General features: G+C 44.0%; 4 non-coding genes across 4 annotated transcripts; all 4 read left to right on the plus strand.

Annotated features, from left to right (window-relative positions):
- The first annotated feature begins 993 nt into the window (after positions 1–993).
- trnat-agu (transfer RNA threonine (anticodon AGU)) lies at positions 994–1,067 on the plus strand. Its single transcript has one exon. It is a non-coding gene; the product is annotated as a tRNA-Thr (tRNA).
- Positions 1,068–1,685: 618 nt separating this feature from the next.
- Positions 1,686–1,759, plus strand: trnat-ugu (transfer RNA threonine (anticodon UGU)). Its single transcript has one exon. It is a non-coding gene; the product is annotated as a tRNA-Thr (tRNA).
- A 2,618-nt stretch (positions 1,760–4,377) lies between these two features.
- trnap-cgg (transfer RNA proline (anticodon CGG)) lies at positions 4,378–4,449 on the plus strand. The gene has a single exon. It is a non-coding gene; the product is annotated as a tRNA-Pro (tRNA).
- Positions 4,450–13,840: 9,391 nt separating this feature from the next.
- trnap-cgg (transfer RNA proline (anticodon CGG)) lies at positions 13,841–13,912 on the plus strand. Its single transcript has one exon. It is a non-coding gene; the product is annotated as a tRNA-Pro (tRNA).
- The last annotated feature ends 13,440 nt before the right edge of the window (positions 13,913–27,352 follow it).

Below are 27,352 nucleotides of genomic sequence, written 5' to 3' on the forward strand. Positions count from 1 at the left end.
CAGATAGGAGCACTTTCAGTGCCAAATATTCAAAGTTTGCTTTGTTAAAGGAGACATATTTTACCTCTTTAAACAAGTTAGAATTGGTCTATCGGCTATACAAAACATGTTCATGAAGTTCTTTGCACAAAATCACTCTCACATAAAGAGATTTCACCAGCTCTATTCTTGCCAGTTTCAGTCTCTCCCAAATTGAGCCGTTTAAAGGGCTCTGTCACTTTTATGCAAATAAGCTGTGAATTAAGGGTTCATTTGTTTTCAGTGCAGAGCTTCTGCAGTCTCCAGCCTGACTCACCTGTGGTGCGTTTCTAGAGACCCAGGTGTGCAGCAGCAGCTCCAGTCTCTGCCGGTGATACCTCCCGGTGGTTTTCACAGCCACCAACAGGTCAGCCTGTGTGAGCCGCTCACCGCTCTCCTCTCCCGGGCCAGCCGCCTGAAATAAGTTGAGAAAACATCCGCGCCCCCTGCAGCCGGCAGCTCCTTCTGGTGTCCGCCAGTGAGCAGAGCATCCCGGCCACCAGCCGGCAGGTGACCGCGGCGACAGCAGCGCGAGGTCCCGCTGAGCTGAAGGCGAGCCTCGGTCCCCCGGCAGGCTTCCACATGTTCACTGCGTGGATGGGTTCACCACTTCGCTCATGGACAGAAAAGAAGTGTTTTCTCAACAGCGGGACCTCGCGCTGCTGTCGCCTTAAGATGTTATTATTTACGTCAACATGATGCCATAACTGTTTACAGCAGTGCTTCAGGAGTGCTGGACTTCCAAAACAGTCTGTACTTGGAGGCACTTCATCTCATGGCTTTAGTTATTCTTGAGGTACAGAAGATTGAACTGGGACTTAATCCAATGTTTTCACATATAGAGATAATTTGAATAACATCATGCCCTGTTTTATGCAGAGATCACATGAATTTCGGAAATAAATCACAAAAACCACTTCCTGAGGTGGATCCAGTTTCTGCTCTTTATTCTTTCATCAGTTTTATGAACCATGTGGTGCTGTGGCTTAGTTGGTCAAAGTGCCTGTCTAGTAAACAGGAGATCCTGGGTTCAAATCCCAGCAGTGCCTGTGGTCCTTCAGAGCGTGCTATGACTTAGCATATAAAACAGCTTATTATCAGGGTTCTACTAAATGCTTCTCACTGGTCCACTTAATAAAAGTGCATATAAATAGCCCATGCTTTTAAAGTGTCATTTATGCCTATTTTATGCTTTCGGAGTGTAATTTTACTCCGTTCACATAACAAGTCAATTGGTTAGGGTACAGTACGGTGGAGGTTCTCCTCCTGTCACACTACATAACATCAAAATGAACGTACAAACCGTGAAATAGTCAGAGTTAGAGTAAAAGCTGAGGGCAGGACGTCATTTCCTCAAAATATGAAGTGTAAAATAATACACAAAAGCATAAAAAAGCCTTGTAAAAACAGGGTAAATGACTTGGTGTGTAATAAGTACACCGCTTCATGAGATCTGGCTGTAACTGGTGAAAGTGCCTTCCTCATGAACACCAGGGTCTGAGTTGAAAACCCAACAATATCTGCAAGATACAATGAAGTTTTGAACCAATTGGAGGCACTTCTACTCATGGCTTTAACTATTCTTGAGGTACAGAAACACAAAAACCAGTTCCTGAGGTGGATCCAGTTCCTGCTCTTTATTCCTTCGTCATTTTTCGGAATCATGTGGTGCTGTGGCTTAGTTGGTCAAAGTGCCTTTCTTGTAAACAGGAGATCCTGGGTTCAAATCCCAGCAGTGCCTTAAGGTGTTACTATTTACGTCAACATGGTGCCATAACTGTTTACAGCAGTGCTTCAGGAGTGCTGGGGCCTCATGTACAAAATAGTGGCGTAAGCACCATTTCACGTCAACGATCAGATATATCAAGAACGAAAAGACCGTGGAAATGTGCGGTGCCTCACGGCAGCTTCAGGGCTGGCGTACGCACGTTTCTGCAGCTGTTGATTCTTTGGCGACACCTAAGGTGATGTTGGGAAACTGTTATAATAAATAAATGTGAAAACAATTAGTGCTCAGACAGTGATGTGCACATTTGAGATGGATGAACAATTAATACTGATAAACTATTAACACATCCATGTGTCTGCAATTACACAAGTGGATATAAAAGCAGCGCAAAGTGGTGCAATTCATAGGCTACCATTAAAAACAATGGCTGCTTTAAAAGTATTAGAAGACTTTGCAAATGGTGCAATTCGAAGAGAGCGTGTGTTCACTACAACAGAGAGGATTAGCTGGCATATGATGGCGACTGTTTACTCATTAGCCGTTTTGAGGGAAATCCTCCTCGAACTTTGCGCAGAGCTGTGGCGTTGGAGCGTTGGAGCACTTTTAGTTATTCTTGAAGTACAGAAGATTGAACTGGGACTTAATCCAATATTTTCACATTTGCAGATTATTTGAATAATATCATGCCCTGTTTTATGCAGAGATCACATGAATTTCAGAAATAAATCACAAAAACCACTTCCTGAGGTGGATCCAGTTCCTGCTCTTTATTCTTTCATCAGTTTTATGAACCATATGGTGCTGTGGCTTAGTTGGGTTCAAATCCCAGCAGTGCCTGTGGTCCTTCAGAGCGTGCTATGACTTAGCATAAGAAACTGGTTGTTAGCAGGGTTCTACTCAATGCTTTGCATTGGTGCTCTCCATCAAATAATGGACCTTTCAATGAGCATCATGGTTATTGTGAGTCTGTTCTTTGGTCAGACTTAATAAAAATGTTTTTAGAAATCACAGTTAGTTTTGAGAGAGTCTCTGGACCTTGTTTCCTGAAATTGATCCAGTTCCTGCTCTTTATTCTTTCATCAGTTTTATGAACCATGTGGTGCTGTGGCTTAGTTGGTCAAAGTGCCTGTCTAGTAAACAGGAGATCCTGGGTTCAATATTCTTGAGGTACAGAAGATTGAACTAGGACTAAATCCAAAGTTTTCACAAATGGAGATAATTTGAATAACATCAAGCTCTGTTTTATGCAGAGATCACGTGAATTTCGGAAATAAATCACAAAAACCACTTTGTTTCTTTTTGGCTCGTTGGTCTAGGGGTATGATTCTCGCTTAAGCCTGATTCTTACTCGGCGCAAACGCGCAACTGTTCTGGCTCGAGAACCATTATTGACGTCATCGAAAGCGCCAGCCCCTTCACAGTTCCTTCAGCTCATAAGCGCAGTTTGCGCCGAGTATGCGTCACATTTGCAGTTCTCTCCAGACCAGCGGGCGTCACTGTTGAGGAAACAAGCTGAAAAGCATACGAAGAAAGCATACACAATGCCACCTGTGGTGTCACGTCAGCAGAGGCTGGCACATCTGATGCGGAATGAATTTACTCTGGGTGTAGAACTGTATATGTATCTCAGAGCTAAGCGGCTGCGGCAAAAACAGAAGAGAAGGTGGAATGTTCGTCCTTTGCAACAAGACGAACTTTGTCAAACGTTGTCCCAGTGTAACTTCATAGACGTGTCGTACAGATGTTTGTAGAGGCGCACCCTCTCGGTCACCGCGGTCTCTGCAGTGTTCATTTTTTCTTTTTCTTGGTCAGCTGTTTCCGGTTGAGCGCGCGCGAAGTCTCAAAAAAAGTTGTGTGCGCGACCTTGCGACGCGCGAGGATTTTCGAGCTTGCGCTGGGGGGGCGTGGCGGAATTTTGGGTCACGTGACCGTTTGCACCATTTGCGACCAGCTAGTAAGAGCGAGGTTGCGCCGAGTAAGACTCAGCCTTTAGGGTGCGAGAGGTCCCGGGTTCCAATCCCGGACGAGCCCTTCCCTGGTCTACTGGCCTTTTGTCTCTGCTTTGCTGTGAAATCAGAGAATGATTGAATCAATAACTATAACATTGAATGCATTTGGAATCAAAGCCCCAAATAAGGAAATACAGCTCAAACCTCCACCACTCATTCCAAAGTTGCTTCAAGTCCTTCTTAAATGAATTTCTTATCTGGAATTTGAAAGACAGATCCACACATAAATACCTGTATCATTTAAGCACACCCTCTGCTGTATTATCTAAAGCAGTTTTGGTATTTGTTCTATAAATCCAGATTGAAACGCTTCAAGTCAATGGTAGAGAAATGGAGATATAGACCTGTTCTGTCTTAAAGTTGGGCTTCTTGATAAAATGTGATGTGAATTGGTGGAACCTGGCGGTGAGTATTGACTCATTGGTCTCAGGAGTTTTTGTGGGCAGTGTATGTGCCTAATAACTTCACTCATGTTGAGTGAAGGGAGAGCCAACTCCAAACAATATAGGCTCATTGCTCTGGAAAAGTCAAAGAAGAAAGAAAGCAATCACAAATTCCCAGGATTCCATGGCTACGTCAGCTGTCCGCGCGCTCTCACAAAACACAAAAAGATCACCTTTTGGCTCGTTGGTCTAGGGGTATGATTCTCGCTTCGGGTGCGAGAGGTCCCGGGTTCAAATCCCGGACGAGCCCTCCTACTTTAAGAAACCTATACGGAAAGCTTGATGGTTAACTTTGGGTACCTTCCTTGATCTCAAATGCGTCTCTCTTTGCTCACCCAAATTGTTCATTAAGAGTGCTGATAACAATTGCAAAAGTGTCTTGTCTTACTATATTGTTTGGATCTGTAGCAGTTGGCTCTCCCTTCACTCAACATGAGTGAAGTTATTGAGGACATAGACTGAACATCCCCAACATTAAAGCCACTGACAGTTAAGTGAACAACTCTTCTTTTTTTTTTACAATGCAATTTTTAGCTAGACAAACCGTTATCCCGGCTTTTACTTGGAGTTTACGTTGACCCTCCACAAGTTTACACTCACAGCAGGGATTTGTAGTGTTACAGATTCATTTACACATACTTTTGGCAACTAATCTCCACTTTAGAATAAGAGAACTTTGAAATAAAAAAGATGGAAGCAACACTGCCATTGAGTGAGCTGAACTGAAAGTTGTAGGATGTTTCTATTCGATGATCGAACGTACCTTCCGAGGGTATCGTTTTGCTATCTGTGGCCCGCGGCGCTCGTGTAACGCCTAAAGTTGCAAACCCTGGCTCGTTGGTCTAGGGGTATGATTCTCGCTTCCCTGGTATATTGGCCTTGTATCTCTGCTTTGCTTTGAAATCTACGCATGACCTAAGGCCAAAGGCCCCGTTTACATGATAGGAAGACGCAGATGTTTTCCTGCGGTTTGGCCTCTCATTTACACCAAAACCCCGTTTTTATCACAGAAAACAATTATTTGTAAAACCTCCGGCCAAAGTGGAGATTTCTGATAACGCCGGTTATGTGTTGCCGTGTCAACTGGGAGAAACACCGTTTTAGGTTCTTAAACGTCACATTATTTGCCAGAAAATGCTTAATGTCATGCGAGCGCCTTATGTTTACAGTTTGTTTGGCTACTGATCAGGATTATCATGGATGATGTTAAAGTTCTACTAATTTTTACGTTTGTGCAAACGATTCTGGCCTTATTGCATTTGCCACCCCAAACCTGCTCGCACAGTTCAAAATAGAGGAGCACCACTCTTCCGTGGCCGCTCCTGCGTCCAGTATCCACCGACTGTCTATATTTCCCTCTTATTGCCTTCAGTTTTGTTGTGATATTTGCTCGCGTTATCTCCTCCTTCACATGAGGAAAGTCCTTGATTCTGAGGATTTTGATTGGCTTGCATGGCTTTATTCCTTTCCCTACACTGCCGCCAATAGGTTTGGCATAGTTATTATGGCGCTTGACGGCGTATTTATGCGGGTTGATGTAAATGACAAGTTTTTTGAAAACGATGTTGTGTGCACGATGTTATTATGGAAAACGGAGGGGGGTAAATATTCGTTTCTCTAAATACCCGGCTATGTGTAAATGTGGCCTAAGACTACGTGGCAACTCGTGGACAACTATGTGAGTCCATTGTTGCCAGTTAACTGCAGCCTTGCACCTTTCAGCAGCAGCTGTTACCGCTGAGCAATCAGTTCCCTCTGCACTGAGGATCATATGAAAGCAGCTCCTGCAGCTTCAGGTTAGTGTCACAGGGCTCTGAACTTTGTGTTAGTGCAGTCTGTCAGGAGCAGTTCCAGGCAAGCTTTAATTATATTGCAGCAGAATGAGGTGAGTAACTTCTAGTCTATCCCAGTGCTTCTAAGTGGTGGCACTGAACCTCTGCTGCCTTAAATGTCTGAGGCAAGCAGAACCTCATTTGGTCGCAGCATTACACTATGAATATACAGTTAAGCTCAACAGGACTGGGCATGTTAAGGGGAGGTGGTGGTTGGACCCCACTGGTCTCTAAATGTACTCAGAACTTCATATGAGATGTCCCTGTTTCTGCAGGGTTTTGTGGATTTCTTGTGTGCTGATTGGAAGCATCGCCTGCATTCCTGCACAAAGCGGTAAGCTGATCCCAATCAAAGCTCAGCAACTAAAAGCAGGTTAAATTGACTCGGTGTAAATGGAAGGCTGATCTTTATACTGTTTCCTCACCCATGTATTCAGTTTATGGACAAGATCTATCTAAGCCAACATATCAGAAACAAACTGGAGCCAGTGGTTCTGGAGCACAGCAGCATGGTGCTCAGGGAGGTCAGTCTGGAGCTCCTGGCAGCAATTACCAGTTTGAAGATGGGAGCTGGAGCCTTTCATCTGACACCAGCGGCGAGGACGAGCCAGTCTTCACTCCTGTGGCCGACGAGGATCAAGTCTACGCTTACAAATCTCGGTCCCGCTACAACAAGAAGCGTGTGCTGTTCAGCCAGTTCCGCTACAGCCCAACAGAATCTGAGCCAGACCACGGCAAAACCTCTCAGCACAAGGTTCAAGTTCAGAGCGGCTTCTGAGGATCTTTCTGGTGAGGCTCATCTTACTCTGCATGTGTGCTCTCTGTAGCTGCTGGTAGTTGACTGACTTTCTTTGTCTTGCAGATCTGCATATTCTAGAGGCATCGCTGCTGCTACCGCTTGAATAAATGGCTTTAACTTGAATACCTTGTTGCACCATCAAATGGCTCCTAGCTGTCTCTGGGTCATCCAGTTGTGGGTTGGAGGGGATAGTTGAGGGTCTGACAGGTTGACATGACTTAATCCTATAAATAAGGTGTTGGCATTAACTTAAGGACAGTTTCTGCTCAAAGGTGAGCTTGTGAAGGTCTTGACAGCTTCAGCTTGGAATGTATTCCCAACTAAAAATGGCTGAAAAGCCAACTGCAGCTCTCTGACAGCAGTGGGTAAAGGTGTGGCCTTGAGCTCCATCAGAAGATTCCACTGCTGCATATTGTGCTGAGGGGGAAACCTTTCCACTCTGTAGCAGTCCTCACCCTACAGCTCTGGGTAAGGGCAGACCCATCAGATGCTGGGGCCATGTGAAACCTGGACAGTAGTTTCTGCAAGTCCATGACCGAGGATGGCTTCATAACATTATCTTATGTGGTTGCAAAGGTCTTGTACTCTGAATACTTGTAATGAAGCTTGTGCTACACAAATCAAAAGATGTGGCAGCTACTTTTAGTGAAGTGGCTTGGGAACAAAATGTATAGGCTCAATGTTGTCACTTACTCACTACCTGGAAGTAAGTTGGATCAGGTGGTGGGGGCAAACATCTAGTGGAGGACCCTGTTCATGACATCTGAAACACAAAGCTGAGTATTTTTATTAAATGTATACATTACCATTGAGGTTGGGTCATGGAAACTGAAAGGAGCCTCTCAGCCTCATTTGCAGAGGTTTGGCCAGAAGGTTATCATCTCCTATCAGGACAGTAGTATAGGACCTGCTTGTGAATATTAGCATGTAGGGAAAAATTCAAGCTGAAGAAAAAGGCCTTTTGTGTTGGGTTGTTCAGGAGGTTGACCTGAAGCAGGTACCAGGTGGCCAAAAGGGCTGCATCATCAGTAGCTGCTCAAGCTAAAATTCAGGGATGGGAAGAATTTCTCATCTGTTCCCATTTCTTTGGTTGCATCTATAAAATAACAGTTTGACATGCATGAAATAGCATTTATGCAGAAATTCCCTGAGAGATGCATCTTGCTGCTGTCCCCTTTGCCTCCCCCTCCCACTTTTCTGTTTCTAGAAGTCAGGTGAAGAGGCAGTTGGAAAGACTGAACCGGAACAAGGCTGCAGGTCCAGATGGTGTCAGCCCCCGAGTCCTGAAGGCCTGTGCAGAGCAGCTCTGTGGGATTCTGCAACACCTTTTCAACCTTAGCTTGACCCAAGAGAAGGTACCACTGTTGTGGAAGACATCCTGTCTGGTTCCGGTACCAAAGAAAACTCACCCTTCAGATATCAATGACTACAGACCTGTTGCCCTGACATCCCACATCATGAAGGTCCTGGAGAGACTCCTGTTGACCCACCTGTGTAAGCAAACCAGCACATATCAGGACCCCCTGCAGTTTGCTTATCGCCATGGAGTTGGAGTTGAAGACGCTATCATACACCTGCTTCAACAAACCCACTGTCATCTGGACAAAGCAGGCAGCACTGTGAGGATCATGTTCTTTGATTTCTCCAGTGCATTTAACACAATCCAGCCTGATCTGCTTCGTCTGAAACTCCAGAAGACTCAGGTGGAGGCCTCAACAATCACCTGGATTAATGACTACCTGACAAACAGACCACAGTTTGTCAGACTGAAGAATTGTGTGTCTAACCAGGTGATCAGCAGCACAGGAGCACCACAGGGGACTGTACTCTCACCATTCCTTTTCACTCTGTACACTTCAGACTTCCAGTACAAGTCAGACTCCTGTCATCTACAGAAATATTCAGATGACTCTGCAGTTGTCGGGTGTATCAGAGATGGACAAGAAGCTGAGTACAGAGAGCTGGTGGACCGCTTTGTGGCATGGTGTGGGAACAATCATCTCATCTTGAATGTTAACAAAACAAAGGAGATGATTGTAGATTTCAGGAGAAACAAGGTCAGATCAAACCCTGTTTCCATCATGGGAGAAGAAGTGGAGGTGGTTGAGGAATATAAATACCTTGGTGTTCATGTGGACAACAGACTGGACTGGAGACACAACAGTGAAGCCATCTACAAGAAAGGACAGAGCAGACTGTACTTCTTGAGGAAGCTAAGGTCCTTCAAGGTTTGCAACAAGATGTTGCAGATCTTCTACAAGTCTGTTGTTGAGAGCGTCATTTCCTCTTGCGTCATCTGTTGGGGCAGCAGCATCAGAACCAGGGACCTAAAAAGACTCAACAACCTGATAAAGAAGGCTGGTTCTGTTCTGGGGACGACTGTGGAACCTCTGGAGACAATAATGCAAAGAAGGATTTTGCATAAAATCAAGAGAATTATGGACAACCCTGAACATCCTCTCCATGTGACTGTTATCAGAAAACAGAGTCTCTTCAGTCAAAGGCTTCTTCAGTTTGGATGCAAAACGGACCGCTACAGGAAATCTTTCCTGCCCACAGCCATCAGCATCTATAATAACTCTTTGATTTAATTGAGCTACATCAACATTTAATTTCCCTCTGGGATAAATAAAGTATTTTTGAATTGAATTGAATCTGGACCTTCAGCTGTTCAATGAAGCCTCATCAGAAATGGTCTCCATGGAAGGGTGGCTGTCAAGAAGCCGTTCATAAGGAGGGGAAATGGGGAGAAAAGGCTGAGCTATGACACAAGAAGTGGACTGAAAATCAGTGGCAACAAGTCTGGCGGGATGAATCCTCCCCAGAGCCCGGGGAGGGTTAGAATAAATGTGTTAAATTAATAAATCAAACAACTCTCATGGATTCTGTTCATTACAGATTCTGTTCATATCAGATTTTACAGATCAAACATCTATTTTGTTCTACAAGTAGACAAGTCTTCAGGAGGAATGATGGAAATCCACAGAAATCATCAAGATACTATAGAACACATATGTCAAAGTCAAGGCCCGCGGGCCAGATCCGGCCCGCAAATTAATTATCTATTGCCCCCTGGATAATATGTAATTACTATTAGAACCGGCCCGCAGGCCACAGCCGCCCGCTGGTGTTTTGCACACACCAACACTACATTCCCCACAATGCAACGGTAGCCCGCAAAGCCACTGCAGCGCACACAAGCGGCTTCATTATTAATCAGCAGTCAGAGCACAGATCAACTTTCAGCTACACCCCTCCTCAAAAATGACTAAAAGTAAGGTGGACTCTGAGAACAGGGGGTTTCAAGCCGGGTGGGAGGCAGAGTAAATGTTCACGCAGGTAAAAGGTAAACCTGTGTGTCTTCTGTGTGGAGAAAGTTTGGCTGTAATGAAAGAATATAATCTAAGAAGGCACTATCAAACGTCTCAGAAACACACAGACAAAGACAAGAATATGGACACGGAACAAAGGCTACAGAAGATATTAAAATTAAGATATTGATATGAGGAAACACATTTTGTTTTTAAAAACAATTACATTTTTTGCTGTTTGCCTGTTGAAAATGTTTTCACTTTAAGTTACTGACAGAGCCATAACAAAATATTGCTTTATTCATTTAATCATTAAATAATATACAGTGTGTTAGGTCTTGGTTCAATAGGCTATGTGCAATCATTTCAATATGTTTTAATAAACATTGAACCCTCGGCTTGTAACAAATTGGTTTTTTTGGCCCTCTGTGTATTTGACTTTGACATCCCTGCTATAGAACTACTGGCCACCGTACCCTGAAACCTTTATCTTCCACAATGGAAAATGGTTGCGCATCCATTACAATCATATCCACCAACGCAGAATCAAGCTTTTGCTTCCATGACACGACAAAAATAAAATTCTGCATATCAAGAAAATAAAGGCAGGGCAAACTTGTAAAAGGCTGGATTTGAACTCATAGCCTTCGGATGCAAAAGCCACTAAGCTAATCACTGAGCTATCAGGTATGTGACTGTCTGCACCCCCCATCCACATCATACAGTAAATAATTACCGGCAGAAGGAGGATTGAAGGTTTGGTTTGTTGTCCGAGGGGTCTCAACATGATGGATGGACCGGAGGTGTCCCATCATGGAGGATGTGTTGTCATCAAAGGCCAGTTCTTGTGGGCAAATCAAACAGCGCACCTTCAACAAACAGAAAAGAAAGAGATAAACAATCACTTTTTAAAATGAAGGACAAACCTACTTCTAGTTAAAGACATCATCAATAGCTGAGAATAATAGTACACTTTAGTTGTTTTAAATAATTCAGAGACCCTTTGCGTAATAAACACACCTTTCTGTCAGAACACAGACAGAGAGGTGTTTGGTACACGGGACACAGATGTGTAATAATGGCTGTAAGAACTTTGTTTGGGATATGCGCTAAATAAACAATTAGCACAATAAATCTTGAATCTTGAATCTTAAACATGTCCAAAATGAATGTATTGTCCTAGATAACTTAGATTCTTAAATGTGCTGCCCCCTTATTTTAAGAAGATAACTATATTAGCATGCATACCCATAATAATAATAAAGCTTAGATTTACACTTGAAAAACAAAAACAGGCAAACATCTTACATCACACAATAGTATATTGTACAATAGTATCACCTTATTAGGAGAAACCAAGGTGAAGTGATCCCAAGCCACAGAAGGTTTCTTGCCAGAAGCCATGGAAAAGAGCAATGAATTCAATTCAATTGTGACAGGGCAACAGAACTGGGGCCTCATGTACAAAGCGTGCGTACGCACAAAATAGTGGCGTACGTTTTCACGTCAACGATCAGATGTATCAAGAACGAAAAGACCGTGGAAATGTGCGGTGCCTCACGGCAGCTTCAGGGCTGGCGTACGCACGTTTCTGCAGCTGTTGATTCTTTGGCGACACCTAAGGTGATGTTGGGAAACTGTTATAATAAATAAATGTGAAAACAATTAGTCCTCAGACAGTGATGTGCACATTTGAGATGGATGAACAATTAATACTGATAAACTATTAACACACCCATGTGTCTGCAATAACACGAGTGGATATAAAAGCAGCGCAAAGTGGTGCAATGCATACCATTAAAAACAATGGCTGCTTTAGCAGTATTAGAAGAATGGTGCAATTCGAAGAGAGCGTGTGTTCACTACAACAGAGAGGATTAGCTGGCATATGATGGCGACTGTTTACTCATTAGCCGTTTTGAGGGAAATCCTCCTGGAACTGTGCGCAGAGCTGCGGCCGGCGTTGGAGCGCAACACAGCGAGGAGGCATGCGCTGCCTGTGCCCACAGGTGATGTGCACACTGGGGTTCCAACCGGAGCATTCCAGGGGCAGGTCGCCAACCGATTGGGACTGTGCCAGCCGAGCCATGCCAGCCGTGTGGGACAGAATTATCCGCATCTCAGCCACGTATATCAAATTCCCAACAGGCCAACATTAAAGCTCAATTTGAAGCGAGAGCCGATTTTGTAATCGGTGCTATCGACTGCGCACACATTGGTATAAAAGCGCCATCACATGATGAATTTGTATATTAACAGGGAACATTTTCATTCGATCGATGTACAGATCATATGTGATGCATAAATGCAATTAACCAAAAGTGTGGCGAGGTGCCCTGGTTCAACGCACGATTCATACATTCTGAGTAACAGCATGTTGGGAACAGACTACAGGGTGGCACTGTGTGGGATGTTTGGCTTCTTGGTGAGTAACTTCATTCTTGTTTTGTCTTAATATTATTCCCTGTGACGCGCATTGAATATGTGCGCCCCCAGTTTCTATCCCGTCTTCACAGCATCATTATTATATTATATATATTAGTCGGTGGTTAAAGTTAGTTTCTTGCTGTTTTTTGCTGGTTAAACTTCAGTTTAAGATCTTTCTAACAAGCCCCTGATCGTCTCTGTGGGCAAATGTTAATAAACCTGTGCGTAAAGTGTGAAATGTCTGAATCAGCCTCGACTTTTCCCCGGCGCACTTCTGCACGTTACTGTATGAACACGTTGTTGTGAGTTACACAAAAACATGGGTATTTAGCTTGGGGGTAATCAGAGTCACCCACATGAGCTCCCACCACCCCAGAGAGAGCAGTGTCACCCATTGTTGCGCCGACTCTCTATTCAAACAGAGTCGGTCACCCCCCCACCCGCCTGTTTTGGCCACACTGCAGCGGTGGACAGCCAGTCTCCGCTTCACCTCCACCTTAATGTGGGACCACTTCTTCTTAACCTCTGCTTGTGAGGCTTCTCAGACCCCCCAGCATTAACAGCCTCAGGCTCTCCCACCCACTCCTCTTGCGTTTGCTGCTTATGCCGGATGACAGCGTGCCAAAGAACACATTTTTGCGCGCCTGCACTTCGGACAGTAGCACTTCCAATTCACTTTCAGTGTAATTTTTCTTTTTTCCCGTCTTACTCATGCTTTTTTTCTTTATTTTCTGATCGTGCAGAGAGCGGAGTCGCAGGTGCAGGGCTCATTTAAATGTGATTTGCGTATTTAAGTAGGGGCGTGGACAGGGAGGAGTCGGGTGCTCCGACATGTGCGCTCAATTCCACGTTGATTGGGATGTACAAACGAAATGTGCTTGGATACATGCGTGCGCACAGATTCGTACATCCAACGTTGGAGGGCATTTTGGTTTGAGCGTACGCCATGTTTCAGTAGGAAATCTACGCAAGTCTTTGTACATGAGGCCCCTGTTCTGTCTTAAAGTTGGGCTTCTTGATAAAATGTGATGTGAATTGGTGGAACCTGGCGGTGAGTATTGACTCATTGGTCTCAGGAGTTTTTGTGGGCTGTTCAGTGTATGTGCCTAATAACTTCACTCATGTTGAGGGAAGGGAGAGCCAACTCCAAACAATATAGGCTCATTGCTCTGGAAAAGTCAAAGAAGAAAGAAAGCAATCACAAATTCCCAGGATTCCATGGCTACGTCAGCTGTCCGCGCGCTCTCACGAAACGCAAAAAGATCACCTTTTGGCTCGTTGGTCTAGGGGTATGATTCTCGCTTCGGGTGCGAGAGGTCCCGGGTTCAAATCCCGGACGAGCCCTCCTACTTTAAGAAACCTATTCGGAAAGCTTGATGGTTAACTTTGGGTACCTTCCTTGATCAAATTGTTAATTAAGAGTGCTGATAACAATTGCAAAAATGTCTTGTCTTACTACATTGTTTGGAGCTGTAGCAGCTGGCTCTCCCTTCACTCAACATGAGTGAAGTTATTGAGGACATAGACTGAACATCCCCAACATTAAAGCCACTGACAGTTGTGAACAACTCTTCTTTTTTTTACAATGCAATTTTTAGCCAGACAAACCGTTATCCCGACTTTTACTTGGAGTTTACGTTGACCCTCCACAAGTTTACACTCACAGCTGGGATCACTCTGGCTCCGTTGTGCCCGTGCAAATGGCTGTGCAAGCTTCTGGTGTCCCACAGGCTGTTCAGACGGGTCCAGCATTGAGCAGCTTGAGCTCTGGCCTGCCTGCAACAGGATACTCTACTGTCACTTATGTGCCTGTTGACGTAGGATCTGACGCTGGCGCTCTGCAACCTGGAGCTGCCCAACCTGGACCACAAGGTAAATCTTCTGCTTGGAGTGTAGATGGCCCAAAATCTGTTTGGAAGCCTAAAGGTGTCTGTGCGTTTTCATGAAGCCACTAGCAAATCTTGCTGAGCTCTATTATGAAGCAGAAACCTGCTGTGTTTGGCTTCCTTTTTTTTTTTTTTTCAGAACATGTGTATTAAAACACAAAATTATGCTCAGGTGTGTAATAGTGGCTCCCTTCTGCTTGGAGGAAAGGCCCTTCACTTTAAGCAGCCTTACTGGGGCACCAAAGGGAAACCCGAGCATTGCACCTGTGCTTCTCATTCAGTCTGCTCAAAATCTCTGTAGATTTACGTCCTAGGAAACTGGGATGTCAACACTCTGTGCTATCAGAGCTTCTGCTGTGAAAAGGACTAATGATGAAATGTCTCCACACAGAAACCCAGTGGGCTATTGCTCCCTCAGTCTTTGAGGATGCGTCAGCCCAAGCCCTCAGCCTCACTGACGTTCTCCCTGCAGCCCCTCTGTCACCACCTGTCCTCCAGTCAGGGGAGACCTCCAGTGTCACCAAGGAAGCTGAACTCGGGAATTACCAGCAGCAGACGGAGGAATTCGGCTACCCGGATGACCGCCAAGGGTCTGGACCGGGATCTGCAACCGTACTGGTGCCACGCTTTGGTGTGGGTGCATCTCCTAACTTTGACTACAGGCTTTTGTACGGCTTGTACCCCTCTGGAACCTACAGCACCTTCAGCCAGCAGCATGAGAAGGGCAAAGACTACTTTCAGGATGTCCACTACTTGAAGGAGCATATTACTGACAGCCATGGTTCTGGGCAGCAGAAAAAGTTCTTCCCAAGTGCCCGCTAGAGCTGAACATGATGTGCAGAGGGTATGTTGAGAGTGGTACCTGCAAATGTCTTAATCGCAATGCTCTAACTAATCTGGCTCTGTTTCAGATTGGAAAGCTGAATCCAACGTTGTAAGAAGATTCTTTTTAGTCTATGAATAAAGTCTTGTCAAATGATCTCGCTTCAGAATGATTGACTAAGGGAAACCATGTCCTGTGTCCATCATCTGGGTTCAAGGCAAATGGCAGGCATCACCTGTCATATTTGACTCGGACGTTCTGCTTTTGGTTTCAAACATGGCTTCTCAAAGCTCTGCATCTTGAGAGGAATTGCTATGAAGGTGTTAAATAGTTGCACCCTTTGCTCAATTGACTATAGCGATCAGCTACAGCATCCTTTACAGCCATCTGTACATGGCAGCCAGACACAACCCCTTCTATAGATTGCTGAGTGCACGGTAGCCAACCTGAAGGCTTGCCAAACATTGTGCTTGAAATACTTCTATAATATTCTTATATTATAGAATCTTAATATTCTTAAATATTCTTCTGCAATTAAGCCACAGCCAGTGCTATGTCTTCGGCAGTCTTGTCATATGATGACCTTGTCTGGGTTTTTTCCCCAAACCCTGCAGACGGAATGCTAAAGTAATGGCTAGCCAGTGGATAATGAACATGATTTCTTTATCTCTCTGGGTATCCCTATACTAGCGCTGTCAAAAATGATTGAATATTCCTTTTAAAACAATTTATTCCGACATCTGTATTGGTGCATTGTCAATGACACACATGCACATCTGGGGGCTTTCAATCAGCCAGGCAACGGCAGCTTTGCGTCTAACGGGACAAACCGACTTCACTACTTGTCTAGGTAGTTTAAACATTTAACAATTTGTTTCATGTTATGCCAAGTCCATTTGGGTTAACATTTTCAAGAATTAACCTCATGTTGCTGGTGGTCGAATGATAAGCTAACTGTAGCTTGTATACAAGTTTGTCTCGAGGCTCCAAACTTTTTCCATCAACTGACCAAAATCTGAAGTACTTCCAGATGGGGCTTTATATATTTTTGGGGGTTAGAATCACTTTCTTTGTGCCTGCAGTCGAGTTGGGTTCTGAACTTTCTGCCCTCTTCATGTGAATCAACTTTCAGCAGTGACGCTGTGCCAGAGTGCGACTCCTGTGACCTGTCCCTGACCCCGTCATGCAGTGTGCCGACTCAAGGCAGACAGCGGCTGCACAGATGTTTTTCCACATTCGAATATTAATTTTCACCTTCGACTGTCTGTTTTTAAAACCTATTCAAATTTAGAATATTCTTTGACAACCCTACCCTGTACCACTCTACTATTGTGCTTTAATAGGCAACTTGTTGCCTTTCCACTCTGTAATGGCAGGTTCTGCAGTTGTGCCAGAACATGCCTATTGATGTTGCATCCTCTGAATTTACAACTTCTAAATGGGAAGTCAAATTTCCTAGTTGGTATCCTGGGTAAGCTTTATCCAGTCCTTGTACAGTTGGAAGTGTACATGGTTTACTGAGTAAACGTGAAATCTTTCATTTGCTATTCTGCTCTAACTCACTGAGCAAAGTATTGGTAGAACTAATGGTGCTCTCCCAGTACCCAGCTCCTCATCTAGCTTTCAAATTTCTATCCAGCAGTTTGTGCTCATAAGTGGTCCAGGAAAGATGTTGGAGCAACTCTAAGCGAGAGGATGTGTTGCTGATGCCATTTAAGAAAAAATAAAGTTGATTTGAAGACTGGTTTGTCTATGAAAATATAAAAACTATCTTTTGAATTTTAAGCCTCCATAGATTCCTCAATTGGCCTGTTGGCCTTGTTTTAATGTGCTCTTTTCATGTCTTGTACACGGTTTGTTTTTATTGCTAAGTTAATATTTTACTGTTTTCTGCAAATGCTTTTATTAGTGTGGTCATTTTACAATCCTTGTATTTTGTTTCATTCCATGTTTGTCCTTGTTAATTGCTATATCAAACATTGAGTTACAATTTGCTTTTTGTTTTTCCCGCCTGTGCTTTTAGAGCATGATTTGGCTGTCTGAAGTCTTCAGAGCTTTATGTGAGAAGAATCTTAAATTTTATTCTGAATTTAACAGGGAGCCATTCAAGCTAAAACTGGAGGAAAATGATCTCTCCTGTTAGATCTCATCTGAACTCTGGCTGAGTTGATTAACCCTGAAATGAGGGAAACTCTGAGTTTTCCGTTTCACAAAGAGAGGTAACTTAACCTCTCGGTCAGTTACCGTAGTAACAGACTCTCTGGTCGGGACCAGGTTTTCCTCAAGAAACCTTGAGTTTCTCTCTGTCTCCGCCCTCTTTCACACGCCATTTGATTTCCTCATTCATTCAGTCAGCAGAGCGAGTTCTTCTACTTCTAGAAGTCCTTTAGGCACAGTAGGAGACGACTTTTTTCACCAACATGTCCTTTTGACAACGATCCTGTGGATGAAGGAGCAGCATTACTGCGCAGAGAAATAAATATTCGTCAGAGATGGTTATCAGACCGCGATTTGTGCATTTACAGACAATTATCTTTTTGAGCGGCACCATCAGAATTTTGTTGGGACAAAAGAAAAAAAAAGACAAAGAAATATTTGTATGAATAGGCTTAAAAAAGATATATATAGGCCTATTATATTTTATAAAGACACTTGTCTCTTGGGGTGGATTCCCTCAGCCACTGGCCTTCCGTTAGAGGTGGCGGTGCTGGGCACCACCCGTTTTACGGGCATCTGCCTTCTTTCTGTTGGCTCAGTAGAAGTCTGTGTTAGTTTAAATAGGCTTAATTATTTAACAGAACATGATATAGATGAGAAGACATAGTTTATGTGTGTGAAAACAGCATTATGGTGGGGATAAAACAACTGCACAGTCAAATAGCCATTTAATATTTATTTTACAGTGTAAAACATGATCAAAATGAGGAACCTCCATATTGAGGTCTCACCTGTTTTTATATTTCATCTTAAACTGCTGCCAAGTGCGCTTCTCCCCCGCGGGATTGCACCTAAATGAAATAAATGAATGGGCTACCATTCAAGCAGTTTCCCCTGTAATATTATTGTGATTGCAAAGGACTACATTTAAACTTACACTTTTGCTGCTGCAGCGGTGTTGCACTTATTTCTAAAAACGTGTTGAAACTCGCAGTATGAGCGCATTAAGATTTCCAATTCGAGGTTGGTGAAAAACGTAGCCCCTCCTCTTCCCCGTTGCCATGGTGACTCGTCGAATCGGGGCTCCATTGATGCTGGCTTTTTAAAGTTGTGGCGCACACGCAAAACTCAAGGTGAACCTACTCAGAGTTGATTAAACTCACTCAAATCAGCGTTTCTGGAACCGAAAACTCAGAGTTTTCTATCTCAGAGTAGATCAACTCAGACATCAGGAATAGACTCAGAGTTGGTTGAACGTGCTTTGTGAAACGGACCCCTGGAGGCTTTTCAGAGAATATGTGTGACAACTCAATCATAAAGAATTACAGTAGTCAAATCCTGAAGTAACAAATGCATGGAGCAGTTTTACTGCATCACTGAGACAGGACGTTCCTGATTTGAACAATATTACGAAGGTGAAAGAAGGCAGTCCCAGAAACCTGTTTTACATGTGCATTGAATGATAAATTCTGGTCAAAAATAACTCCAAGGTTCCTCACTGTAGAACTATCTTACCATCCATTTACTTTACTCAGTGTATCCAGTTTAGGGTAGTGGAAGCCTTTAGCCCAGTGATAGTATTTTTTTCACAAGAGCCACATTGGCAGAGCAAAATCAAAGGAAGAGCCACTTTTATGACAACATAAGTCCCCTTTTGTAAATATGCATTGCTACATATAAAACATCCCACAAAAAAAGAAACAACACAGCCAATACATTTTCAATTAAGACCACATTTACCTTAAAACTGGAATACTTAATACTGGAAGCTGGCATGCATGTCCTTGACTTTCTTCATGTTGTATTTGTAGTTTGTTGTAATCATAGTGAGACATTCAAGATGAGCATGGTTTTTGTCCTTTTTTTAATTAAAAACCGATCCATTGTGCCTGCATCTCGCGCTGGCTAAAGGAGCTAGCGTGCACTGCGGTCAAGTGTGACGGTGGTTTAAGCGGGCTGCGTTGCCAGGTTTAACAGAGCCCCCTTTAGGAAACACCATTAAGCCTTAATTAATACTTAATACTGTGCAGTATTCGCTGTATGTTATTTGAAAACATTTGTTATTGTTACCATATTGTTATAAGCTACTATGCGAGTGCGAGCCACCAATTAAAGCTTGAGGAGCCGCATAATGAGTATCTCTGCTTTAGCCTATCCCTGCTGCCAATTGAAAGAGAGTCAGGGTACACCCTGGACAGCTTCCAGTCCACTCAGCAAAAGGTCTAATAATTTCCACACTACCATTCACTGAGACTCTGCTAGAACTGTTTGGAGACCTTTTCTAGAGGGCCGTATCCGAGAGCCTACTGTGGGAGTGTACTTTGAAAGTTGTGCCAACTATTGCTAGTTTAATAGCAAGTGATCTGAATCGAAGGAGTTAAAAAATATTTTGCAAATTGATAATGTAGCTTTGCACTCGAGGGAATTTGAAAATGCATCTTCCACATGTGGTAGAAATGAGGAAGACAAAAGCAGAGGAGATATTTAAGTCTTGTGTAGGATGAAAACCAACATGGGAAGACGTGACGATGCCACGTTAAGGACCGAGTCTGTATGAAGCACAGTGTCATAAGCCCTCCAGCTGGTGTCCCAGGTGAGATGAATAAAGGCCGCACACACAGAGGGCAAGTTGAGACAGTTGGTTAAGAGGGATGTATGTCTCTGATGAGGCACACAGAAGACACCAAGTGGTGCCAAGCAGAGGAGGGGCAAGGCTACGTAGCATAGGCTAACGAGTCATATGCAATTAAAGCTTGGAAAAGGCCAGCGAGTGCAGATTTAACTGAGGCACCTTCATGGTGCAAGGGCAAGCAGGGCCACTGTATTGAGCTTCATCAAGTTGTTTTGGTCTGGGTTTGTGAAATGCAATTCAACCATGAGAAGGAAACATGTAGTGGTAGAATTTAAAGCAGAAGTATTCAGTTTGCCCTTCATAAGCCTCAGTGGGTGTGGTGAAGACTCAAATCCTCTATGAAGTGAAAACAAACCTTGAGATCAAGTATTCAATACACAGACCACTTTATTGGTCAAGTTTATTTTGCCAGAGCTCAGCCACATGTTGGAATCTCCATGGAAGTGTCCATGAGAGCCACCTGCAGAAAACAGAAGGGGTCAGTATTGATACAGGAGTCCCAATACTTCAGACACTAGTCCAGCTTTACCTTAGTAAAACTTCTGCCCTTTAGACCCAGTCTTGACATCAAAGTGGTCAAAAGCATCCTGGGAGTATTTGGCATACGAACTGGAGTCGCGGGCTCGTTGGTAGCCATTGCTGGACTGGACGACGTGGGATGAAGGATATACAGCGCGCATCTCAGATGTGTCCTTAGGGACCTGGTCGGAGGTCCAGGCAGACTGTGGGAAAGAACGGTCGATCTTCAAGTTCATTAGGGCAGCAAGGAACCGTCAAAGTCTGCGTCCTGCGCAGTAAAGCCAGCATTAGACCCAGAGGAGCCGCTGCCGTAGCCAGAGCCAGAGGAGCCGCTGCCGTAGCCAGACCCAGAGGAGCCGCTGCCAGAGCCAGAGGAGCCGCTGCCGTAGCCAGAGCCAGAGGAGCCGCTGCCGTAGCCAGAGCCAGAGGAGCCGCTGCCGTAGCCAGAGCCAGAGGAGCCGCTGCCGTAGCCAGAGCCAGAGGTGCCGCTGCCGTAGCCAGAGCCAGAGGTGCCGCTGCCGTAGCCAGACCCAGAGGAGCCGCTGCCGGAGCCAGACCCAGAGGAGCCGCTGCCGGAGCCAGACCCAGAGGAGCCGCTGCCGTAGCCAGACCCAGAGGAGCCGCTGCCGTAGCCAGAGCCAGAGGAGCCGCTGCCGGAGCCAGAGCCAGAGGAGCCGCTGCCCTAGCCAGACCCAGAGGAGACGCTGCCGTAGCCAGACCCAGATGTGCTACTACCAGAGCCAGAAGATCCACTGTTTTGACCTGAGCCCAGAAATTAGTTGAAGCAAAGTATGACAGCATGGTTAGTCATGCTGTCAGTAGCCTCTGTATCACTGCCAATATGTTTAGTAACAAGAAACAAAGCTAAAGGAGTATCTGCAGATCAAGTGGGTCATTAAACCTGAAGTCTAATATATTGGAAGATTTGGTGCTGCATGATTAATATAGTTGCAGACCCTCTTCCGTCTCATTCCTACCAACATCATGGGTTGAGCATGTCCAGACTAAACAACTTCCCATGTTGGCTGCCTTTATATAAACTGCACCTAAATGTTGATATACTTGCTTTTCTGGGGGGGATAACATGTTCCAATGCTGAAGAGCAGGACACAAAGCCAGGAAATCCTGTTTGGATTTCAAAAGAAAAGAAAGAAACTTTAGTATATAGGAGAACAAAAACCTAAACCATTAAACATGAAGACTCACCTGAAGAAAACCTTAAACAACATGTTGAACAAGACAAAACAGAAGCAACACAATTCAGATAAAACTGGTCAAAAACAGCAATCTAGTGACTGCTGTTGAGAGCAGATTTGTGCTGTAACTCATCTGAGGCTGCAGCTGACTATATTGGTGCTCTACCTGCTCTAATTACACTCATAAACCTCACCTGGGACCCAGTCAGATCGTGCTGCATTCAATTCAGCTCAGAAAATGAACACTTCTGACATCCCATTTAAAAAGGTTTGTTGCAACATGTGAGGAATGAACATGGGATGTTTTAAAGAAGGTGAATCACGCTTGGTCAGATACGGTGTTAAACATCTGGACCAAAGTCCTGCAGATCACTGTGGGCCCCTAATCTCTGGCTGGGGAGTGTGAGGGGAGTGACAGAGATTTGGTCTGAAGGACTCCAGGTTATAACCTCGGTTCTAATACGTCACAAACACGTCACAGTCATGAAATTGGGGTCCAACACATCACTTGTCCACTTCACTAGTGGGAGCTGCTAGTTGGGTTTCAAGGGGAAAAAAGTGAGCTCAGCGTGACATAAGACTGGAGTCTTAAGGCCCATTTATGCCCTACGGAACCGGACGAAATTCGTCTGTCCGGTCCATACGTTGCTCCCGGAGCTTCTGTTTATGCCTCCGTCCGTATTGCGCACGTCCGTAAGAAATCCTCTAGAGGGCGGTATATATTGAGTCATTGTCGGCCGCGGGTTTGAGAAACATGGCGTCAATTGAGGAAGTTGCAGTCATACAAATGTATATACCCCCTGACCATCTCACAAATCCTCTCCTCCATTACCTGGCATTTTTAAATCTTAAAATGTTTTAATCTCCTACTCTTCGTTCTTCTTCTTCCTCCATAACTTCCGGAGCCAACACGCTCCTGACTCTCTACTGCCCCCACGAATTCCTCTGGTATTGCTCCGTTTCGCCCGGAGCTCACCGGATTGCTAAACTCTTGACCTACGGACAAACTGACGGATGAAACGCCCCCCGGAACCGGGTGAAAGCGTCCGTTTCCGTAGTTAACGTAGGGCATAAATGGGCCTTTAGTAAGTTAACCTGCTGAGTTCTGGAAATAACTCTAAAATAATGTTGACTCCTTGGCAGGAATAAGGAGCTCTGCAGCTCTCTCATCCAGAGGATCTAGAAGCATGGATGTGTTTGGAACATAGCAGAGGGTGGATTCTTACTAAAGTCACGCTAACTGCCTTTTGCGCACTCTGAGACGTTTAAAGCTCAGATTAATATCTGAGCTGAGATGTAGAAACGTGAGACAACATGATGCAGAGCTGCTCTTTTATTAAGTGATATGGAGGAGATCTTAGATTTATTTCAGATGAACTTGATTAAACAGGACATAACGGAGGTTAAATGTTTAAAGCACCTTGTGCCATCATTTTGTTCATATCTGGAAGTGTTTCTCAAATTCTTCTTGATGATTTCTGTGGATTTCCATCATTCCTCCTGAAAACTTGTTGCCTTGTGAGAACAACCACAGACTCCCACAGACTCCCTGTGACACAGCAAACTTCCAACATGGGAAATGTGACATTTGAGCACTTTATAGTCTGTAGGCGACTGTTTTCTGTTCTTTGTACTGTGGAGGCTTTAGCAGCCATCAGTGAGGTGGAACTGTACTGAAAATACACTGAAGTTAAAGTTCCATTTTTAACTCATTTAAAAGGGAAAATATATATATATATATATATAATATAATATATAATACATCTGAATAATGCTCCTTTTTAATATGGGTCTAAGTTTCTGAGAAATTATTTTTTACTGTAAAATGTTGACTGTCACACCTGAACTTCATATTTATTTATGAAAATGAGAATATTTATATGCCCAGGTTGTTTTAATTCTGAAAACTAACATTTGTTACAGTAGTTCACATCATCTGTCCTCAGAATTACTTTCATAAAATCCAACAAAGACCAGACTTTATCATGTTAACATTTAAACTGCAACCTGCAGGTTAACAATGTGAGTGACTTAAAGTGTGGAAACAAGTCCACAGAAGTATTTCTTTCAATTATATGTCAGTATATGTCGACTATTTGCAAGTAGTCCCCACAGGCAGTGTCCTTGCTGCAGGGACGACCAGGTAAGACATCTGATTCTCACATATAGATGGAACATTTGATGTTGCATTATGCCCAGTATTAATCAGACATGTTTGTTCATGTTCCAGACAGGATAGTGAATGCTTTTGTGCACAGTCCACTGTGTGGTTGTACAGCTCACGACTTAACTGAATATATTCCAACACCTGGCTCGTCTTCTTGCATCCAAATGTAGAACAAAATAGATGTTTGATGTGTAAAATCTGATGGAATGAACAGAATCCATGAGAGTTGTTGGATTTATTCATTTATTCTAACCCTCCCCGGGCTCTGGGGAGGATTCATCCCTCCAGACTTGTTGCCACTGATTTTCAGTCCACTTCTCGTGTCATAGCTCAGCCTTTTCTCCCCGTTTCCCCTCCTTAAGAACGGCTTCTTGACAGCCACCCTTCCATGGAGACCATTTCTGATGAGGCTTCATTGAACAGCTGAAGGTCCAGATGCATCTCAGGGAATTTCTGCAAAAATACTATTTCATGCATGTCAAACTGTTATTTTATAGATGCAACCAAAGAAATGGGAACAGATGAGAAATTCTTCCCATAGCTGAATTTTAGCTTGAGCAGCTACTGATGATGCAGCCCTTTTGGCCACCTGGTACCTGCTTCAGGTCAACCTCCTGAACAACCCAACACAAAAGGCCTTTTCTTCAGCTTGAATTTTTCCCTACATGCTAATATTCACAAGCAGGTCCTATGCTACTGTCCTGATAGGCAATGATGACCTTCTGGCCAAACCTCTGCAAATGAGGCTGAGAGGCTCCTTTCAGTTTCCATGACCCAACCTCAATGGTAATGTATACATTTAATAAAAATACTCAGCTTTGTGTTTCAGATGTCATGAACAGGGTCCTCCACTAGATCTTTGCCCCACCACCTGATCCAACTTACTTCCAGGTAGTGAGTAAGTGACAACATTGAGCCTATAAGGTTTGTTCCCGAGCCACTTCACTAAAAGTAGCTGCCACATCTTTTGATTTGTGTAGCACAAGCTTCATTACAAGTATTCAGAGTACAAGACCTTTGCAACCAGAGAAGATGTTATGAAGCCATCCTCGGTCATGGACTTGCAGAAACTACTGTCCAGGTTTCACATGGCCCCAGCATCTGATGAGTCTGCCCTTACCCAGAGCTGTAGGGTGAGGACTGCTACAGAGTGTAAAGGTTTCCCCCTCAGCACAATATGCAGCAGTGGAATCTTCTGATGGAGCTCAAGGCCACACCTTTACCCACTGCTGTCAGAGAGCTGCAGTTGGCTTTTCAGCCATTTTCAGTTGGGAATGCATTCCAAGCTGAAGCCGTCAAGACCTTCACAAGCTCACCTTTGAGCAGAAACTGTCCTTAAGTTAATGCCAACACCTTATTTATAGGATTAAGTCATGTCAACCTGTCAGGCCCTCAACTATCCCCTCCAACCCACAACTGGATGACCCAGATACAGCTCGGAGCCATTTGATGGTGCAACAAGGTATTCAAGTTAAAGCCATTTATTCAAGCGGTAGCAGCAGCGATGCCTCTAGAATATGCAGATCTGAAAGACAAAGAAAGTCAGTCAACTACCAGCAGCTACAGAGAGCACACATGCAGAGTAAGATGAGCCTCACCAGAAAGATCCTCAGAAGCCGCTCTGAACTTGAACCTTGTGCTGAGAGGTTTTGCCGTGGTCTGGCTCAGATTCTGTTGGGCTGTAGCGGAACTGGCTGAACAGCACACGCTTCTTGTTGTAGCGGGACCGGGATTTGTAAGCGTAGACTTGATCCTCGTCGGCCACAGGAGTGAAGACTGGCTCGTCCTCGCCGCTGGTGTCAGATGAAAGGCTCCAGCTCCCATCTTCAAACTGGTAATTGCTGCCAGGAGCTCCAGACTGACCTCCCTGAGCACCATGCTGCTGTGCTCCAGAACCACTGGTTCCAGTTTGTTTCTGATACGTTGGCTTAGATAGATCTTGTCCATAAACTGGATACATGGGTGAGGAAACAGAGAATAAAGATCAGCCTTCCATTTACACCCCGAGTCAATTTAAACTGCTTTTAGTTGCTGAGCTTTGATTGGGATCAGCTTACCGCTTTGTGCAGGAATGCAGGCGATGCTTCCAATCAGCACACAAGAAATCCACAAAACCATGCAAAAACAGGGACATCTCATATGAAGTTCTGAGTACATTTAGAGACCAGTGGGGTCCAACCACCACCTCCCCTTAACATGCCCAGTCCTGTTGAGCTTAACTGCATATTCATAGTGTAATGCTGTGACCAAATGAGGTTCTGCTTGCCTCAGACATTTAAGGCAGCAGAGGTTCAGTGCCACCACTTAGAAGCACTGGGATAGACTAGAAGTTACTCACCTCATTCTGCTGCAATATAATTAAAGCTTGCCTGGGACCTGCTCCTGCCAAACTGCACTAACACAAAGTTCAGAACCTGTGACACTAACCTGAAGCTGCAGGAGCTGCTTTCATATGATCCTCAGTGCAGAGGGAACTGATTGCTCAGCGGTAACAGCTGCTGCTGAAAGGTGCGAGGCTGCAGTTAACTGGCAACAATGGACTAACATATGGAGCATCTCAGTGTTATGTCAATAAATATATTATAATCAGGAATTCTTGTGAGTATTATGTATTTTATTTACATGTATAAATATTAAATTATAAATATAAATGATCAAATATTCTGAACTGCTGATATACGTGATAATAATAACAATAACAATGGAAGTCGCTCTCAATACGTGAAATGCCTCTCATAGTTCATTATTAGTAGGCTAATTGATGAATAAACATCCTGCTGCTGAATATGTGTTTAAAAAATAAAAATAAATCAGAAGGAAACCTGCAGAAGAAAGTCTTCTAACAGCTGTCTCTCTGTGTTTATTGGCATACAGCACGGTTAGTGAGATCCAGACCCATGTGGGCACTCAGGACGGATTTAAATAGCGACTCTGAATGGACGGTAAACCCGCACTGAAGGCCCAGTGAGCCAAAGCACGGCCGCCACTGAAACATATATTTGAAACCTGTCAATATGTTAACTTTGCGTGTTTACCTCTATAACTGGTGTTATATGTAAAACAGAGCACATGGTCAGTTAGCTTTTTAAAAATCTTTATTTTAAAGAAAACGATCAAAACAAGAGTTTTTCTGGAAGAGATTTAAATAAGTTCTGAATATGCATAGAAGAGAGGTTACATTTGAGTCTATTTTCTTTGTTCAAAACTTAAAACAAAAAGCTGAAGTCTGCACACTGAGAAAAACTGGTTTTGAGGATATTTCTGAAATTTCCTCCTAATAACCAACTTGGGTGGGTCACCCCAGTGGAACATTTTATTTGTAGGATGCAGGTTTCATGTTTTCAGCTGGAGATGTATGCTTTTTGTTCTGTATGTTACATATTTTTATCTTGATCAGGACATTC

Source organism: Odontesthes bonariensis, chromosome 2 (assembly GCF_027942865.1).
Source record: "Odontesthes bonariensis isolate fOdoBon6 chromosome 2, fOdoBon6.hap1, whole genome shotgun sequence".
Taxonomy (NCBI): domain Eukaryota; kingdom Metazoa; phylum Chordata; class Actinopteri; order Atheriniformes; family Atherinopsidae; genus Odontesthes; species Odontesthes bonariensis.